The sequence below is a fragment of the Triturus cristatus genome, chromosome 2_2, assembly GCF_964204655.1.
Source record: "Triturus cristatus chromosome 2_2, aTriCri1.1, whole genome shotgun sequence".
NCBI lineage: Eukaryota > Metazoa > Chordata > Amphibia > Caudata > Salamandridae > Triturus > Triturus cristatus.
This window is the reverse complement of record NC_140582.1, coordinates 549,877,082-549,897,696: the sequence shown is the minus strand read 5'-3', so window position 1 is coordinate 549,897,696 and position 20,615 is coordinate 549,877,082.

The following is a 20,615-nucleotide window of genomic DNA, read 5'->3' as shown; positions in this document are numbered from 1 at the left end:
CGCCCGGAGTGGTGTGCTTCGCATGCACCCCACACCATTGTCTTAGCCACAAGTCCCTGGAAACCACAAAATGTGACTAAAACACATTTTCCTCACATTTCTGTCAGGAAAATTTATGGAATCTCAGGGGAGCCACACAGCATTCCTCCAAGTCTCTCGATAAACTTGTATGGGTGAGCCAGGAGACATTGACACAAAAGTCCATAAAGTGCTACTTGGAGAGATCAGCAGTAGGAGTTGTTGTGGGATTTGGGGCCATGCTCAGCCACTACCCATGGAAACCTACCAACCACACACATTTTTAAAACATTGACAACCAGGGGATTCCAGGGTGGTGTGCCTTGCGTGAATCCCACACTATTGTCTTACCTACAATGCCCTGCAAACCTCAAACTTTGCCTGAAATCATGGCATCTTCCTTACATTTCTGTGTTTGAAACTTCCAGAATTTGCAGGAATTCACAAAATTCCTACCACCCAGCACTGCCCGACTTGTGCTGATAAGAAATGCTGCACCACTTGCGTGGTTGGGCCTAATGCCCGCGACAGGAACAGATGAAACCGAGGTCAATGGGAATCCCCATGTCAGGGCTACCATTGACCTTGTTTTGATCTGCAATTTTGGTGTGGATACCCTATGTGGAAAAATGTTATGGAGCCCTGAGTACGAACTACCCCACATAGACAGAAACAAGCTCACCACTGTAGGGAAAAAGGCGCAGCAGTAAAGGGGTTACGATGAAGATATTCTACTGTGTTGTACTGTATTGTAATTGCATTTATATAGCGCTTACTACCCCTGATGAGGCGTCGAAGCACTTTTTCTGTGAGTAGTATGCTACTCCAGAACCCATAAGGATTAGTGGTGAATAAGGATAGTGAAATACAAAATTAGTTTGAATGGTGGATATGTTAGTCTGTTATTTGGATTGAGAAGGATAGTGGAGGCATAGAAGAGGGAAAGGTTTGCATTTTTATAGCGCTTGCGACCACTGAAGAGGTGTCGAAGCGTTTTTCGGAGCATGCTACTCCAGAACCTGGTACATATACTTTCAAATTAGGAGATCGGAATTTTCCTTCCTGCTTCTTTGCTTCACTATATTGGGTGAATTTCTGCAAATCGGTCTCTTCGCCAAAACCAGAAGCATTGGCAAATGTGATATCCCGTTTTTTTTAAGCATTCTTCTGCAATCAGAGTTACTTTTTTTTGACAGACTTAGTTTCTCGTGAAAATCCAATTCTCCTTACATTCATCAGGAAAACCACTTATTACATGTAGTGATCTCTGTACTTTACCAAATAATGCCTATGAGTACCTTTAGAGAACCTGTCTTTTCTGGACCAACCTTCTTTCTCTTTTACAGGACTCTCATGGTCAGTGGGGCCTGCAGAGGCAAACGGAAAATAAAACGATGATTTTTTTATTTTTCATCCTGTAGCCAAGTTTTTCGGGGTTGAGGCCACAGCACTGCAGCAGAGGAGGAGAAGTGGTGGGCATGATGGTTTGACCAGTCGTCTTAGGATGGCCAAACCGTAATGTATACTGACATCTCTCCAACCCAGCTGTGCTGCTGGGTGGAGAGACCATCAGGCGCAGGCTCTCAGCTCCAGATGGAGTGCAAAACATGCCGGCTCCAGCCTATCATTGGTATGAGAACGGCGCCTGGAACGGCCGTAGGGGACTCTGGGAACTTCAGCCTGTGCCCTGAGTAGCAGAAGAGTGGCGAGCAGAAGACTAGCATGTCCGTTATTTTTTGTTATTGTTTCTTTTGTCACAGGCTCACTTCGCCCACCTCCCCGCGCTGCTCACCACATTTCCCTGACACCAGCTGCTACTGCGCGTGGTTGACCCAGTGTTTAATTTGAGCCGGTGGTTTCTGTTGCTCAGCACCGGCACTTAATTGTCAACACCGGCCTTGTGACCATCTGCTACAAGGTGGCGCTGTCTGGCCAATTTAGAGAAAACCACAACAACAGTTAATTATTAATTCACTATACATTAAAATGACTATTACCTGCCACCCAAGCCATTCTTATAGCTTTGGGGGCCTGGAATAGTCCGAATTGTCACACCTGTAAGAGTGTGAGGGTTAGTAGTTGTGTTGTTATTGGCAGCATTGCAGGGGCAATGGATGGTACAAGCCTCCTGATGACAGCCCTGGCACTTATTTCTTTACAAATTAAGCACTGGGTTGAACCAAGATGCGTTGCTCACATGTCCCTTAAATGTGCATTCCATCTACGAGCTATGTAGGGTCACATTTTGGTAGAAGAATTCGAGGGTGGGTTGCTGCACCGCCCAATTGCTCCTGAGCATTTTAGGCCTGCCTGAATGGTTAGAGTGCTCGCATAATGATACTAGTAGAATCAATTGTTACACAAATTCTCAACAAGGAGTACCAACAATTAATCTTTCAATCCTAAAATGCAGAATAATGTCATAAAGTAGCAGCAATAATAATTTAATTGACACTATGCCAGCCAAAAACTCATTTCTGAAATATACTCCCAGTCACAGACACCTTTAGCTATTCTCGGGGTACGTTCATATGATGCAGTTCACCTGCTTCGAGTGAAATGCTTGCACCCTAGCTAATATCGGGAAACAGCATTATACTTCTAATTACGGTTCGGTTCAAAAATCTTTATTCGATTCATACAATGAATCATAAAAGCACAAAGTTAAAAAACATAATACACAAATAAGGTGATCCATCCATAAAATAAAAATTATAATTCAAAAAAATCCATCATACAGCATAAATACAAATCCAATGGCAAAGCACAGTTCTACAGCTAATTTATCCATAGCGTTTCCTAATCTGAAGTGAAACTCTTATAAAATTTAACATGGCACAGCAAGTATCAACAGAAGATAATGACAGCAAATAATCATAGCCTTCTTTATAAGTGCATGGTTGCCGCCCCTTCAGGACAGGTTTAATAAATCTAATCCTAGGATCTTGATATAAGGAGCAAAACAGGACAACATGTATAGTACTTTGGCTAACTCTGTCATTACAGGGACAAGGGGGTAGCTGCTCACACCAACCCCCTTGTTTAGGAAAGGCGAAAAGAAAATGGAGGGTATTTAGCCTAAACCTCGTGAGATAAAACCGCCATTGGACATTAGTTGTAAAAGTTAAATAAAATTGATGCTGTAACTTAGGTACATAGCCAATAGGGCCTCCCAGACACCGTGAGCCTAAAAACTTCCAGTAATTTGACTTAATTTGGGTTTTTATGTTTCCCTGGATGTTTGCAGGATTTTCATAAACATGACCCAAACCTATCTTATTCAACATGTCCCTGACGTATGACAACCAGGGGATCTTGTTTGCATTATCCAGGCTCAAGCAGTCTGAGAGAATTTCTCTCGAGAGCTGCAAATCGTCAGATAACCATATTTTGCCCCATAATAATAGGGGTGACAGACGAATGATGTCAGTCACTTTGGTCATTCCCATTTCATTATGACAGAAGCTATTCGATGAACCCGATGGAATCAGTAATACCCGTTTTAGGAATTTATTTTCCATCACTTGTACCACTGAGGGGTTTTCGGTCCCCCATACTCCTGCCCCGTAGGTAGCCACAGATAAACATTTAGATATATAAAGAGTTTTAAGGTGCGCAACAGGTTTTTGACCCAACTTACCACAGAAGCGAAAAAGACCTTCTATGGAGCGGGTAGCACTCTGGGCTCGAGCCTTCATTAAAGGAGCCCAACTTAGTTTGCTATTGAAAAGATTTCCAAGGTAATTAAAATTCTCCACCCTTTCAATAGTAGAGTGATTCACCACAAATTTTCTAGGTTTTGTTCCTTTAGGACCACAGACCATTGCAAAAGATTTTCCAAAATTTACCTTCAGGTCAAGATCCAGCATGAAGGTGTTAAAGGCATCTAGGCACAACTGCAAACTGTTTCCAGTGAGGGTCATTAAAACAGTATCGTCTGCATATGAGAGTATAGGAATACTCCTACCGTTTACCTTAGGAAAATCACAACAGTGGTCCAACAAGTACTTTTCTAGTCCATTTGTGTATACTAGGAACAAGAAAGGCGCCAAAATGCAACCTTGACGCACCCCCTCAGTTGAGGGAATAGGTTTAGTTGTTTCCCCCCCAGGTCCAAATCTTATAGCCACGGACGTTGCTGCGTCTACTTCTAATTACAAAAATCGGGGAAACGTTGACTGGAATACGTACCAGAGCGGAAACAGGAGTAAAGACAGCTAGAAACATGGACAAATATCTCTGAGTAGAGCAATGACATTTTTTGGCATTGCATTTTACAGTGACTACGAATATTTTGGTGATGAACCTTGTTTAACACAGAAGTGACCGATGTTTGACACCAGGAGGACAGCTGTTTTATATAGCTTGAGTTTTCAGAGTTCATTCGAGTATGTAAATAACAGAGCTGATAATGAGGGCACTGCAAGTTGAAAAAGATACTTCAAGGGAATGACACGGGTTCATCTTAGATCATTTTACAAAAAACGATTTTCTTAGCTAAAAATATGCAAGACAGCAAGGAAGCATGTAACTGTCCTCATTACCACTGACTGTGCACTGGTTATATACATATCACTCTGGTAGATCTTGTTTCAACAGACTTATCCTCTCATGAAAATGACCAGCTCAGCACTTGTGAACCCCAGTGTCCTCTCTCTAGGGTGTTACTCGAGTACAATTTGCGAAAATCAAATTAGAGCAAGGTGACAGGTAGGCTCAAGGTATCAGTGTATCTGTATTCAGTGACACTGCATAGCACACTTGTGTCTTGCACACAACGTATTTGGAGTGCAGTGTGACACTGAGCATTGATTGGGTGCGATCTTTAGGTTAGTAGAGTTCGGTGATATATGGGTTGCTATTGTGAGATGAGGAAATAATCTTTGAAGAAATGGATCTTAAATTAATTTCTGACTTGCAAGAGGACCATAGGGACCTTCTGATGTTGATACAGATGCTGTGGGTGCGTAGATTTGTAAGGCCTACCTTCTGGTTCTTTTACATTTCTTGATCGCCAGTCTGGCGATGTCTTGGCTTGTAGTTTTATGCCTGCCTCAAGAAGCCATCTTTTTGGTGCAGATCACTGTCTTCAATGTTAGTAGATCAGGATTTGCATCAAAACCCATTGGTGGTTGCATGGAAATACCCATGTGCCACCCATGGGACACCCTCTTTACGCAAAATAGCTTATAAGTCCTAAAAACCCTTTGCACTGGTTTACGTCATTTTAGGTGACACTGCACTGGTGTAAATTTGGGCTTTGTATGCAAGTTGTAGTTTGCATGTGACATGACCGTGTTAACATGGCACTAACCACTTGCTCAGGAGCCCATTCATCAATCACAGCAGCCTTATATAATTTGTGATGGATTACAAATGATTCAAAGTACCTCTTAACCATTGCAGTGTGAGCAAAATTTAAGGGCGTTTATGTCCCAGTTACATTTTTGTTAGCGGCAGAGCAGTTTTGGCAAGGGCTTGACTGATTTAGCCTTCTACATTGAGGTGGTGTTGGAAATAATTGCATGTATCAGTGGATGTATGCCTTTTATGCTGGTGTCACCTGAAAAGCGGGAGTGGGCAACTGCTTTTCTGCTTGGATTACTTATCTCTGTCTTGTAAAACCAGGAAGGAGATGTCAGACTAATGCAGATTAACCATAAGTAATTCAGATGGTAGTTCCTTGACCTCTTCATGAGGATATATCAAGGCACCTTGATGGGGGGCTAAATAAAAAACTGACCAGACTCATGTCATATAACACCTATTTCTGATGAATACTTCTACCTGGAGATTTCTCACCTCTTGCTCATCCCTCCAGGCACCATACTGGTCTGGCAAAATGTTCTCCATAACTCTACTCAATAGTAGGGTACGCTGGCTTTGCATTGATGGCGAATGTGAAGTTCATATGATGTTGTAACAGCCATAAAGCGCCCACATTTGCTGTACTTCCTGAGGCGGAAGCCGGGAAGCGTTCTCCTTTTAAAACTTATCTGTAATACTTTGCGTGTCATTTTACTTTGCACTTTGTTTGCACTCTGCTTTTAATTGTGCGCCGCTCCTAGCTACTACCCTTACCTGTTTCCAGTGCCCGCCCCGCATACATCGTTTCTGCCTTGCCCGAACCCGTCGTGCTTTGCCGGCGGCAGGACTCGACACCTACCAGCGGGGCCGCCATCTTGGGTGAGGGGTACAACTCGCGCACTAGTCGCCGAGAGCCAGTTGAGCATAAAATCTTGATGCCTGCGCAAGCGCGCTGCATTTGCTGTACTTCCTGAGGCGGAAGCCGGGAAGCGTTCTCCTTTTAAAACTTATCTGTAATACTTTGCGTGTCATTTTACTTTGCACTTTGTTTGCACTCTGCTTTTAATTGTGCGCCGCTCCTAGCTACTACCCTTACCTGTTTCCAGTGCCCGCCCCGCATACATCGTTTCTGCCTTGCCCGAACCCGTCGTGCTTTGCCGGCGGCAGGACTCGACACCTACCAGCGGGGCCGCCATCTTGGGTGAGGGGTACAACTCGCGCACTAGTCGCCGAGAGCCAGTTGAGCATAAAATCTTGATGCCTGCGCAAGCGCGCTGCATTTGCTGTACTTCCTGAGGCGGAAGCCGGGAAGCGTTCTCCTTTTAAAACTTATCAGTAATACTTTGCGTGTCATTTTACTTTGCACTTTGTTTGCACTCTGCTTTTAATTGTGCGCCGCTCCTAGCTACTACCCTTACCTGTTTCCAGTGCCCGCCCCGCATACATCGTTTCTGCCTTGCCCGAACCCGTCGTGCTTTGCCGGCGGCAGGACTCAACACCTACCAGCGGGGCCGCCATCTTGGGTGAGGGATACAACTCGCGCACTAGTCGCCGAGAGTCAGTTGAGCATAAAATCTTGATGCCTGCGCAAGCGCGCTGCATTTGCTGTACTTCCTGAGGCGGAAGCCGGGAAGCGTTCTCCTTTTAAAACTTATCTGTAATACTTTGCGTGTCATTTTACTTTGCACTTTGTTTGCACTCTGCTTTTAATTGTGCGCCGCTCCTAGCGACTACCCTTACCTGTTTCCAGTGCCCGCCCCGCATACATCGTTTCTGCCTTGCCCGAACCCGTCATGCTTTGCCGGCGGCAGGACTCGACACCTACCAGCGGGGCCGCCATCTTGGGTGAGGGGTACAACTCGCGCACTAGTTGCCGAGAGCCAGTTGAGCATAAAATCTTGATGCCTGCGCAAGCGCGCTGCATTTGCTGTACTTCCTGAGGCGGAAGCCGGGAAGCGTTCTCCTTTTAAAACTTATCTGTAATACTTTGCGTGTCATTTTACTTTGCACTTTGTTTGCACTCTGCTTTTAATTGTGCGCCGCTCCTAGCTACTACCCTTACCTGTTTCCAGTGCCCGCCCCGCATACATTGTTTCTGCCTTGCCCGAACCCGTCGTGCTTTGCCGGCGGCAGGACTCGACACCTACCAGCGGGGCCGCCATCTTGGGTGAGGGGTACAACTCGCGCACTAGTCGCCGAGAGCCAGTTGAGCATAAAATCTTGATGCCTGCGCAAGCGCGCAGCGGACGCGCGCAGCGGGCGTGCCGACAGCGCGCCGACGGCGCGCTTAAGGCAAGCCCGTCTGCGCCCGTCCGCGACCGACCGGGACTAGGGCCAGGTCCCGCCGCTCATTTTCTTAAATATTCCTCTAGTGAATTATGCACTCTCCGCTACTCTTGGCCCATTAAGCCATCTTTAAAACAACAGCTTTCCTCTTGTGGTATCTTGTTTTCTGGTCCTCTCATTCCTCTCCCACTGTCCAGTAAAGGCCTCTCTCTTCCCCCGCCTAAGAACCCTAACCTTCCTCACCCCATCAAACATAAGTTGAACTTTTATTATCTAAATACCCGATCCCTCCCAAAACATCAATCAGAAATCTTCTATCTCCTTGACACTTTAAAACCTGATGTTCTCCTCCTCTCCGAAACCTGGCTTACAGATGACTCTCTCCCAGACATCCTGGCAGCTATTCCCACTGGTTACTACATCCTACAGACTAACAGACCTGTCGGGCATCATGGAGGTGGTGTGGCTGCCATCATCCACCACCAGTTACAGTTCACTGCCCTTACTGCTACTGTTATTCCCTCTACTGAGAGTCTCATTATCAAACTCGACTCCCCTCTAGCTTCTCTGGTTTGCGCCCTGTTTTACCGACCTCCCCACATTATGCCCTTTTTTCCCAAGTTAGCTGGTGACCTCATCTCTCACCTTCTAATAAACAGCCCCAATTTAATGATAATAGGTGATTTTAATTACTGGCCCTCTGATCCCAATGAAACCTCGCATTCCCGCGAATTCACTGATCTCCTCAGGGGCCTAAATTGCACTCAGCATGTTCATACTGCTACCCACATTAAAGGACATCTTCTCGACCAGTTATGGACAGCTAACTTATCCATCTCCCCTTTATCTATCTCTCCCTGTCCCTGGTCGGATCACTACTCCATTCAATTTTCTTTAGATCTGCCCCGCCTAGTCAAACCTCCTATCCCGGGAAAAATCTTAACTAGGAATTGGAGTTGTGTTAACAAAGAGAAGTTCTGCTCCTTACTTTCCGCCTCCCTGCCCACGGTCACTGACTGTCTCAATGGCCAAGAAACCGCCATCCACAACTGGCTCTGTGCTGCCAGCAACATCGTCGCCCCCCCGCAAGTTCTCCATAGTCAGGCGACCTCACGACGCGCAGCGGTGGTTTACAGAAGACCTCAAAATGCAGAAACTCTCTCTTAGACAGGCAGAACGCAGGTGGAGACGTAATTACTCTCCTAGCACTAAAGACATTTTCATCAAGCTGCTAACTGACTATAAAAAAGCTATTTTCGCAGCTAAATCCGCCTATTTTTCACACAAAATTACGAACTCATTAACCAAAACTAAAGATATTTTCCATATTGTTAATGAACTATCTTTACCTGATAGGGTGACCCTCAAACCAGCACCCACTCAGGACCTCTGCGACGCCCTCAATAACTTTTTTATTGAGAAAATTTCCACTATCAAACAAAGTATTCCTCTGACTCCCTCTCGTTTGGTCTTGGGGTCTTCTCCTATAAACACCCAGTCCCTCGATCAAATTCCTCCGATCTCTAAGGAAAACTTCCTTCTACTTCTAAAAATGGTCAGCTCGGGCTCTCCCTCGGATCCCTGCCCTCCCCCATTCCTCTCAGAAGCTTTCCTCACCTGTCCTGACCTCCCGCTTGCGTTCCTTAATAACTCTTTAAAAACAGGAGTCGTCCCCGCCTCCTTCAAAGTAGCAGAGGTCCTCCCCATCTTGAAGAAACCTCAGGCCGATCCCACTAATCTCACCAATTATCGACCCATTTCCCTCCTCCCCTATTTGAGCAAGATCCTGGAGGCTCATGTTACACAATGCCTTAGTTCCTTTATTGAATGCTCATTCTTTCTAGACCCCCATCAGGCCGGTTTTAGACCTGCACATTCCACCGAGCAGGTCATACTTGCCGTGATGAACGAGCTCCGTAGGGGGGCGGATCACAATCTCTCCCAAGCCCTTGTTCTCTTAGATCTCTCGGCCGCTTTTGACACGGTCGATCATAATCTTTTGATCGACCGTGTCAGAAATGCCGGCATTCAGGGCATGGCCCTAAAATGGATCTCCTCCTTCTTGGGAGACCGCTCGCAGGCCGTACGCCTGTCCGCTTTTCTCGCAAAAAAGACTCCACTTACTTGCGGCGTCCCCCAGGGCTCGTCTCTCTCACCCCTACTCTTCAACCTTTACATGGTTCCTCTTATTCACTCGCTCCGCAATTCTGAAGTAGTCTGCTTCAACTATGCGGACGACCTTCAACTTGTTTTTAATATCAAACCCTCTGCCGCGTCTATCTCCAGCTTTCAGGCTATTCTATGTTTTATCAGGGACTGGATGAATATCAGTCAACTCAAGCTCAACCCAGATAAGACCGAGTTGGTGTTGACCGGCCCCTCCAACCCCTGGAATAACAACTTTTGGCCCCTTTCGCTAGGTAATCCTCCTTCACCTTCCAAATCGGTTAAAAGCCTTGGAGTGATTATCAGCAGTGACCTGTCCATGACACCCCAGATTGGGGCAGTCACATCCTCATGCTTCTTCCATCTAGGCAGAATTCGGAAGATCGCTAGATTTTTCACCTCACTGTGGTTCTCATGGCCCTGGTCATCTCACGAATAGATTATGCCAACTCCCTTTATGTTGGCATCCCTCTCTATCAACTCCATCGTCTTCAGCTGGTACAGAATCAGGCCGCCCGCCTCATCACTCACCAACCTTGTACCCAACACATTCGTCCACTGCTGAAGCTCCTCCATTGGCTCCCAGTTGCCAAATGCTGTCTGTTTAAACTGTATTATCTTTAAAGCCCTCACCTGCAAGGCACCTGCTTTCATTTCTTCCTTAATCTCCCGTTATTCTCCCATTCGCACACTCCGCTCGTCTCAATCTAACCTTCTTACTTCTTCTCGTTTCAATCGGAAAAAACACGGTGGACTTACTTTTTCTTTTCTGGCACCACAGATGTGGAACTCCCTCCCGCCGGATCTTAGACTTGAACTATCCCTGCCTCATTTCAGATCCCTTCTTAAAACTTTTCTATTCACACAAGCCTACCAGTAACCCTCTCCTCTAGTACATCATTGCTTCAGCGCCATGAAACCTTTGGGTGTACGTGCGCTCTAGAAATAAATATAACATAACATAACACAACATCTAGATGATGTCAGTTCCCTTTTTTTGCACCTTGGAAGCGGTACAGAGCTCTCACAAAAATGTTCTCCACCCCAATCTCTAGAGCATGCACCTCCATATGTGGATATTGAGCAGGGACTCTTGACCTCCTTCCAGATGGCTGATAACATGGTGACATAGTGGATTTGATGTTATTTGCCTGTCGTTCCTCCACTGAATCAGTTTACTCAGGGAGGTGGCACAGGTTTGTCACCTGGTGCACAAATCACCAGTTTACCACTTGAATTCATGGCTATCTGAAATTGTCAAGTTTGCAACTTCTTTGGCCTAGGAGGGATTTAAATTGGGTACAATGAAAGGGTATTTATTGGCCTTGTTGGTTTTCCGTGGCCTCCCAAATCAATTATCGCTTTTCAAATCCCCCATTCATTGTTGTATGTTTCTAGAAAAGCCTGACTGCTGGAAAATGGCCCTCTCAAAAGGGTCACCTCAAACGTTTTGCTTCCTCCTCCTCTTTTTGCTGAACTATTTTTGTTGGTCTTAGGATTTTGAGCACTTTACCTCTGCTAATCAGTGCTAAAGTGCATGTGCTTCTTCCCTAAACATGTGTGTAAACAGTGTATACCTGATTGACCTATTTAATTTAATTGTAAGACCTTTGTAAGGTGGTATACCATATACCCAGGGTCTGTAAGTTAAATGCTACTAGTGGGCTGCAGCACTGATTGTATCACTCACAGTAGTAGCCTTTCAAACCTGTCTCAGGCCTGCCACTGCAGTGCCTGTATTTTCAGTTTACTGCCATATCGATGTGGCATTTAAAACTACCTGCCAAGCCTTAAACTCCTCTTTTATTACATATAAGTCACCCCTAGGGTAGTCCATAAGTAAGCCCAAGGGCAGGGTGCTATGTAAGTAAAAGTTAAGACATGTTCTTTTATGTTTTACATGTCCTGACAAACAGCCTATTTTGTTTTTCTCTACCGTGAGGTCTACCCCTCTCATAGCCACCATTGGGAATTCGTTAACACACTTTTGAGCTGTATTTCCTCATGAGAGAGGAGTAGCTTTTTCATGTTTCATATATTTTGAATGGTAATGATAAATACTCCTTACTGGTGAAGTTGGGTTTAACATTACAGTTTTAGAAATGTAACTTTTTAAAAGTTGACATTTCCCTGTATCTACTGCTCTTTGTGCCTGACAGCCTGTCTCCAATATAAGTCTGGGTTTGGTGACGGATACACTTTGTGCATTCCCTCCAGACAGCCTCAAACACATGAAGGTGAGACTCGTTTGCATTCTGAGCTCTCATCTGCATTCTGATGGATCTTCCTGAGCAGGGAGGAATGGAAGGGACTGACAAATTCAATAGGTAGTGTCCAGTCCACACACAAAGCAATGATTTACCTGCCCCCACAGGTAGAGCTGGCAGAGAGGACAGGGTAGAAATGGATCCTTGTGCACTTCAGAGAGTTGCTTTGAAGTCAACCCCACTTCAAATGCGCTTTTGGGTATATGTACTGGCATTCTGACCCATTGAAATCAGACACTTCTTAGCTCTTGAACTGAACCTCTGTCCGAAGGACTGCTGTGCTGCTTAAAGGACTCAACTGGAGTGCGTTTCTGTGAGGACTGCTTTTCTGCTTGTTGGCCTGGTGCTCCCTGACTCTGCTAAAGGAGAGCTGAACACTGCCTTTCCCTCCAAGTGATCTCTAAGGGCTTGCTGGCTTGTCTCCTGTTTTTTGAAGTCTCAGAAATACAAAAGACTTCCTGCAATCTTCCTGGGGCTGCTGGACTCGGCCTTCTGTGAGTCCTACCTTTGCCTAAGGTTCCCTCTCCAAGAGCTGGGCGTCACAAGTGGGTTCTGCAGCTGTTTTTCTTCAGAACCAATGCACCGTTACCACTGCGGAACCGACGCATAGCCAACTTGACGCCGATGTCGACGACAACACTCTGCGCAGCTCAACAACAACGCATTGCCTTCACGACGATTATTGTCCTCTGATGCTCAACCCCTTCCATGCTCATGACGGAATGGTTCCGTCATGAGCACAAGTTCCAGTGTGCTCATGACGGAACCATTCCATCATGAGCACATGCTCAGGAAATCCCTCTGCTGCAGACAGCAGAGGGATTTCCCTTTTTTTTTTTTGCTGGGGGAAGTGGTGAAGAGCTTCCCCAACCTCCCCAGGCCTATATTTGAATTTCATTGCAATGACAATCGCGCGCATGGCGCGCAATCGCCATTGCAACTAAATCAAAACTGAAACTTAGGTTCAGTTTCTCAGTTTCGGTGCCTGTGGGGCTAACTCAGCCCCCGAGCACCAAAAAGATGGGAGGGGTATCGTTGTTAAGGGGAAAATCCCACCTTTCCAAAGGTACCCTTCCCTAGTGGATCTCTGCTTGGGGATCACTCCAAGAGGGCGATCCCCAAGCAGGGATCCACCCAATAGCACCAGGGAGGGGGAAGCGGCCCCTTGGGTAAAGGCCTTTGCTCCCCCATATTTGTTTGGTCACAACAGTCTTTCTGCCCCCCCCCCCCCCCCTTGAGGGGCAGCAGCCCCCAATCTGGCCCCCCAGGGGGGGAGGAAAGCCCACTAGAAACCAGGGAATTGTTTTTATTGACGTTTGGGTGGGAGCTGCCCAGAGAAATGTCAGCCTTTCTGCCCCCCCAGGGACAGACAGGGGCAGTAGCCCCCAATCTGCACCCTGGAGGGACAGAAAGCCCACTAGAAACCAGGGATTTTCTTTTTTTTTATTGACGTTGGGACTGCCCAAAAAGGTCATGGCAATGACCCACAGAGAAATGTCAGTCTTTCTGCCCCACCGGAGGGCAGATGGGGGCAGTAGCCCCCATCTGCCCCCTGGGGGCAGAAAGCCCACTAGAAACCATGGATTTATTTTTTATTGACGTTGGGGTGGGGGCTGCCCAAATAGGGCATGGAAATGCCCCCCCTCCCCAGAGAAATGTCAGTCTTTCTGCCTGGTGGGGCAGAAAGTGCGCTAGAAACCAGGGATTTCAGTTCAAACAATACTTATTGATGGTTAGGTTAAAGACAACCTTTATAGAAAGCTATAATAGTGGTAGCTGTGGAGAGCAGCCTTAAGGCTAAGTCTCGAAGGAATGTAAAGCAGCTTGTTTTACCAGATCAGAACCTCCTGAATGACCAAATGAAATGAGAACCACACAAGCGTTATATAAAATATCTGTATTTATTACTAAGCACTCTCTACTAACCTCTTTATGAGATTAGAGCACAAGATGCACCCCCCCAACACAGAGGGGGCCCGCAACGGGCCCCCGAATCCAATCTCCACCAGCCTTTCAATGGCGGTTTCCCCGCCATGGAAAGGCTGGCTGAAGCCAGCATTGTAATCTCGCGGATGTTGCCTGCTACGCACCGCCACCATTTTACAGTTCCTGTCTGCTCTGCCAGGCAATCGTAACGATTGCCTTTGGCGGAAGCGTGGCAGGCAGTCTTTGTGCCCACCACGCTTGCGGAACTATTCCCCGCCATCGTAATGTGGCAGGGCAAAATTGGCTGTCAGATGGCGGAGTGCCCACCACCGCACGTCTGGCGGTGGCAGGCCTTGCACCATCGTAATCGGGCCCAAAGTGTTTAGCGAAACAGGAACAGTTTTTTTAATGAAAAATTACGCCTGGGAGAACAGTTACAGGGACAATGTCTGAGGACTGTTTCAATTTACAATCAATATGGGTCCTTCTTTCATACAAAACATGATGGGTTACAAAAGTTTCTGGTGTACCATATATGGTGAGGAATGCTGGTTGCTGCCTTTGGAGACCTAAATTGATTGTCTAATGGTTATCCCAGGTGCGATTCAACCTCACATGGACACAATGTGGCTCGAAAGTCTGCATGCATTGGTCAATATTATATCAGGGGGCAACTACTAGGTTTGATAATTATCACACAAATCATAATTCTGTTCCCTGTGCATACTACATAGGTTTGCACAGGGATCTGAACTTAACTACATACTCGTAATGACAGCCATAAAATGCCCAAATAATTCCAGCCCATCAAACCTACTGAAATTTATAGGGGAAAATGCCTGTAAAAAAGGCAAAACATATGGAACTCGATGTGTTAAATACCAGTTCCACATATTATACCTCATTTTATCCGGCACAACTTGTAATAAGCAACAATTATCGCACCTTCTGATCCCCGATGTATCGGATTTTCAAAGGTGCGATAAAAAAACGCCTTAACAGCAAGGCTCTCACAATGAGGGACCTTGGATCGGCATTTCAATGGAATTAAGTGTTGCTTTAAGTGTTGCTTTAATTGCTGTACAAGTTGCTTTGCCTTTTTTGGGTCAGAGTAGTTGGTCCAGCAGGCATACCTCAGGCTTAAATAAGTTCACTCTGCTGATGGCTGCAGTGTTCCTAACCTTGTGGGGCAAGCTCCATGGGCCCCCTTAGAGCACAGTATACTCACACTGACAGTGTCCGTCTCTGGGACCTACTTTTAAAGTTATGCTTGTCGCTGTTTGCTCATAAATTACATGGTGCATTCTGCGTGGACTTCAGAGCTGTCTTCAGCCTCAGGGTGGGGTTGTATGATGGAACAATGACCTCTGGAACAACTACAGTCTTAACAACGATGCCTAAACAACGACTTAGTCTAAACCTCGAACGTTTTAACGACAACTGTTTTTTATAACGACTATGCCTTTAGCACTATTGCCTTTACTCCAATAATGTATCTATATAGATATATATATATACATACATATTCACTGAAAAAAACAGAGGTTTCAGGGACGTTATAGTTAGTTGGACATTTCACTCGTACAAAACCTGAGAAATTCGGCCGTTTTAGTTAGTTCAGCTAACTATAACTCGCGCCCCCGCAATGCACTGCTGATGACGTCACTTATTAAATTATTCATGACATGGTCAGTGACATCACTGATGACATCACTGATGACATCTCAAATCAAGCAAAGCAGAGTTTGCAATGACAGGGCAGGAGCCGCACGGCTCCCGCACTGTCATTGCAAACAGCAGTGTCCCGGGGGTGGGCACCCCGAAACACTACAGGAGCTGGCCCTGGGGGTTGGCGGTCCCCAGGGCCATCTAGGGCTCCAGGAGGGGGGCTGCATGGCCCCCCTGCCTTTTTCAAAATAGCCCCAGGGAGGTGGTGGTCCCCAGGGACTGGGGGTCCGCTACAGACCCCCAAATTTAAATAAGTATGTGTCCCAGGGAGGTGGTTGTCCCCGGAGCAAGAGCCCCCCACACATCAATTTTTTTTTTAAAACAAGAGTCCCGGGGTGGTGGTGGTCCCTGGGGCAGCGTGGGGGGTTGGGACCCCCCACATATTCATTTAGCTAAAAGCCCCGGGGAGGTGGCTGTCGCCAGGGCTGCGGGGGGGCGCATGCCCCGACACAGAATTACCATAGCCCGGCGGAGGTGGCGGTGGAGAGGGCTGCTGTTGCCCCCACGGGCCCCGCTATCATTTGTTTAAAAATTTAATCGGGATTCGCAACCCCAGCATGAATTCCGCCGAATTTTTTTTAAAAAAATGCTTTCTTTGCCCTGGGGATCCTTGTGGGTCCCCCTGAGCAGGCCTAGGGGGTCAGGGTGTTTCTACCAAGTCACAAGATAGCTGCCAACAATTCCTGGTTTGGAGTCTTGGCAGCCAATCATAGTGAAGCTCGGGAGGGTTCACAAACCCACTGATGCCCTAGATATTGAAACTTTTTCTTTTTCTAATCTCTCAGGAACTACTGAGCGGATATACACCATTTAGGACTCTTTCTGAACCTAGGGCTACCTTTTTGCCAAATCTGGTTTAATTCCGTTCAACAGATCGGGCTGTAGCTTTGTCTAAAGTTTCGTAAGGAAAATAACATGGGGAAAAAGCGTTTTGGGACCTCCCTTTTTTCTCGCCCCCGCTTGGTGGATCACCCCGAAACTTGCAAGTGAGGAGTTGACCGAAGCAGGCCACTAGGTTTGAGAATTTCGCAATGATTAGTCAACCGGCGTCAAAGTTATTGGGAAAACAAAAACCGCTTTTCCTATGGAAACTAGAACCTAACTATAACTACCTACTGGCGACCGACAGTAGGTAATATATATATATATATATATATATATATATATATATATATATATATATATATATATATATATATATTATCTACTGGCGGTCGCCAGTAGATAGTTATAGTTACAACCTAGTTTCCATAGGAAATCTCAATATTCTACTTTGAATAACTTTGGCGCCGGTTGACGAATCCTCGCAAAATTTTCAAAACAAATGGGGCGCTCCGTTCAGCTCCTACCCTGAAAGTCTCGGGGTGATTCGTCAAGCGGGTGCCGGGAAAAAGGGGGGTCCCAAAACGCGTTTTCCCCATGCATTTTTCCATAGGACCTTTAGTCGCAGCTACAGCCCGAACGGCTGAACAGAATTACGTGAAATTTGGCAGAGAGGTAGCCATAAGGTCAAGGAAGTGCCTTTTGCAGGCAACTATAACTCACGCGACCGCAATCCTCTGCTGATGACGTCAGATATTACATCACTGATGACATATGTGTCTTTATGAAAAATAAATATTTGTAATATATGTATAGCTAAAGATTAATGGAAGAAGACATGGGTAAATAAGTGTCTAAATACAGTGATGTAATATCTGACGTCATCAGCAGAGGATTGCGGTCGCATGAGTTATAGTTGCCTGCACTAACTATAACTGGGGAATTTCATTGGTTTTTTACGAGTGAAATGTCCAGCTAACTATAACATGTGTGAAACCTATGGTTTTTTAAGTGAATTTGCAAGGTTTTTTAAATGCTAATTCGTGACTATAACATGTGTGAAACCTATGGTTTTTTCAGTGAATATATATATATATATATATTCACTGAAAAAACCATAGGTTTCAGACATGTTATAGTTAGCGGAAATTTTACTGATAAAAAACCAATGAAATTCCCCCGTTATAGTTAGTGCAGGCAACTATAACTCACGCGACCGCAATCCTCTGCTGATGCTAATACTGTATTTAGACACTTATTTGCCCATGTCTTCTTCCATAAATTTTTAGCTATACATATATTAGAAATATTTTTTTTTCATAAAGACACATATGTCATCAGCAGAAGATTGCGGTCGCGTGAGTTATAGTTGCCCCCCCTCAGAGTGCGAGAGAGAAAATGGCGGCCGCCGCTTCCTGGTTTCGACCGATTCGAATGTTTACTTAGATGTAACAGCCAATCAGAATCGCGCTCGCGCACGCCACCGTACGCGTACGGTAAGCTTACGGTAAGCGTACCGTAAGCTGGCTCAGATATATATATTGATTTAAAGGCTATTTTCTCAGAATCTACTGAACAGATTTACACCAAACCTACAAAAGGCACTTCCTTGACCTGAGGACTACCTCTCTGCCAAATTTCTAGTAATTCTGTTTAGCCGTTCGGGCTGTAGCCTTGTCTAAAGGTCCTATGGAAAAATGCATGGGAAAAACGCGTTTTGGGACCCCCCTTTTATCTCAGCCCCCGCTTGACGAATCCCCCCGAGACTTTCAGGGTAGGAGCGGAGCGTAGCGCCCCACCTATTTTGAGAAATTCGCGAGGATTCGTCGACCGGCGCCAAAGTTATTCAAAATAGAATGTTGCGGATTTCCTATGGAAAAGGGGTCCTAACTATAACTACCTACTGGCGACCGCCAGTAGGTAATATATATGTATATATACATATGTGTGTATATAGATGTATATATATACATATACATACACCCCTATACTCACTATTAATGCTATAAATTCCCTTTCCACCCATAAACCTACACCCACCCCAAACCCTAAAACTTTGCTTCCCACCCAAAAACCTATACAAACCCTAAACTCTAAAAATTCCCTTTCCACGTGAAAGCCCATACCCACAATTAACCCTAAAATTACCATTGCCACCCAAAAACCAATACCCACCGTGATCCCTAAATATTCCCTTGTTACCCGAAGACTCGTACCCACCCTAAACCCTAAAAATACCCCTGCCACCCGAAATCCCATACCCGCACTAAACCCTAAAAATAGCTGTACAGCGCAAATACCTATACCCACCCTGAAAATACCATGGCCACCCAAAAGCCTTACCCCCTAAATCCTAAAATGTCCCTTGCCACCCAAAAACCCATACCCACCCTAAAGTCTAAAATCACCCTTGCCACCTAAAAAACTATACCCACCTTAAACCCTAAAAATACCCTTGCCACCCAAAAACGCTACCCAACCTAAACCCTAAAATTACCCTTGCCACCAAAAAACCCATACCCACTCAAAACTTGAAAAATACCCTTGCCACCCATAAGCCATACCCACCCTGAACCCTAAAATTACACTTGCCACCTAAAAATCCATAACCACCCAAAACCCTAAAAATACCCTTGCCAACCAAAAATCCATACCTACCCTAAACTCTAAAAATACTCTTGCCACCCAAACACCTACCCTAAACCCTAAACATACCCGTGCCACTCAAATGCCACAACCACCCTAAACCCTATAATTACTCTTGCCACCTAAAAACCCATTGCTAGCCTAAACCCTTAAAAATACCCTTTCCCCCATATATATGCCTTAGCAATTAAGGTATTCACAACGAAAAGGCATCTGTGGTAAAGGCATACTTGTTGTTAAAAAAATAGTTGTAAAAACATTAGTTGTAAACACATTGTCATTGTTCAGCCTTCGTTGTAAAGGCATCTCGTTGTTCAGCCTTCGTTGTTAAGACTGTTTCCCTCAGGGTGGGGTATAGGGTGTGGCAGGGCTGGGCTGGTATGACTGAATAGTCATGCACAGTCAATGTAAACTGTACATGTGGTGGCAGGTGGGTCTGAGCCAGAAACTGGGACTAAACCCAAACTTAATTGCCAGCTGCAGTCTTCTGCCACCACCTGTGTCTGCCTCGAAAGCTGCAGGTCTCAGGTGAGCCGGTGGGATAGAGTGAGATGACGGGACGACTGGTAGTTGTAATAGTAGTTCAGTCACTAACTATTGTGTTCAGTTCATTTATGTTCTCTCTTCCCTTCTCTGTAGTGGGAACTGCTTTTTTTCATGGACCCTGGGGCCCCGGGCGAGGTTGCGTGCACACCATTGCAAGACTCGAGCCACGCGCTAAATTGGCGAATGCGAGCCTGCGACCCTGCAAGGGTATTGTTGGATTTATTGATGCTTCTTTATTAGTGAGTCCGGTCATTCTCCGGTCGCTGCAAGGGAGAGAGGGGGTGGGACGCATACCTAAATAACAAGCATTTACAATGCAATGGTCTCGGCATTGTTAAAGTTAGAGCTATTGGCATTGCTCATGACATTATTTTTGTTTTGGTTTTTAAAACATCTCTCTCTCTTATTTTTGTGAGAGAGAGAGAGAGAGAGAGAGATGTTTTAAAAACAAAAACAAAAATAATGTCATGAGCCAGGAACACCACCGCCTTTCTCTGAGGTGAAGCAGAAATGCCTCGGAGAAAGGCAGCGGCGGTTTCGGATTCGGGGGCGTGTTTTTCTTTTTCTCTCCTCTTGCCATTGGCTGGGGGAGAGAAAAACACGCCCAGCGAAAAGTAACAAAAAAACACGCCCCCGAATCCGAAAAGGACGGCGCTTGTTTTGCGAGACGAGCCTCTTCTCCAATGGCTGACCAGCATTTAAGAGGCCAGCCTATGGAGAAGAGGAGAGAAGAGGGGCGGGTTCAAGCCTCTCTTGTCCAAGTCATTAAATCTCGCGAGCGAGACTGCGCAAGCGCATCCTTCGCCAGCCGAGACCTAAAAACTTGTCAAATGACGACTTCTGCAACAGCCATTCTTAAGGCTTAAAGGAAGCGCTTCCATTACACCCTGGTAGAAACTCTGG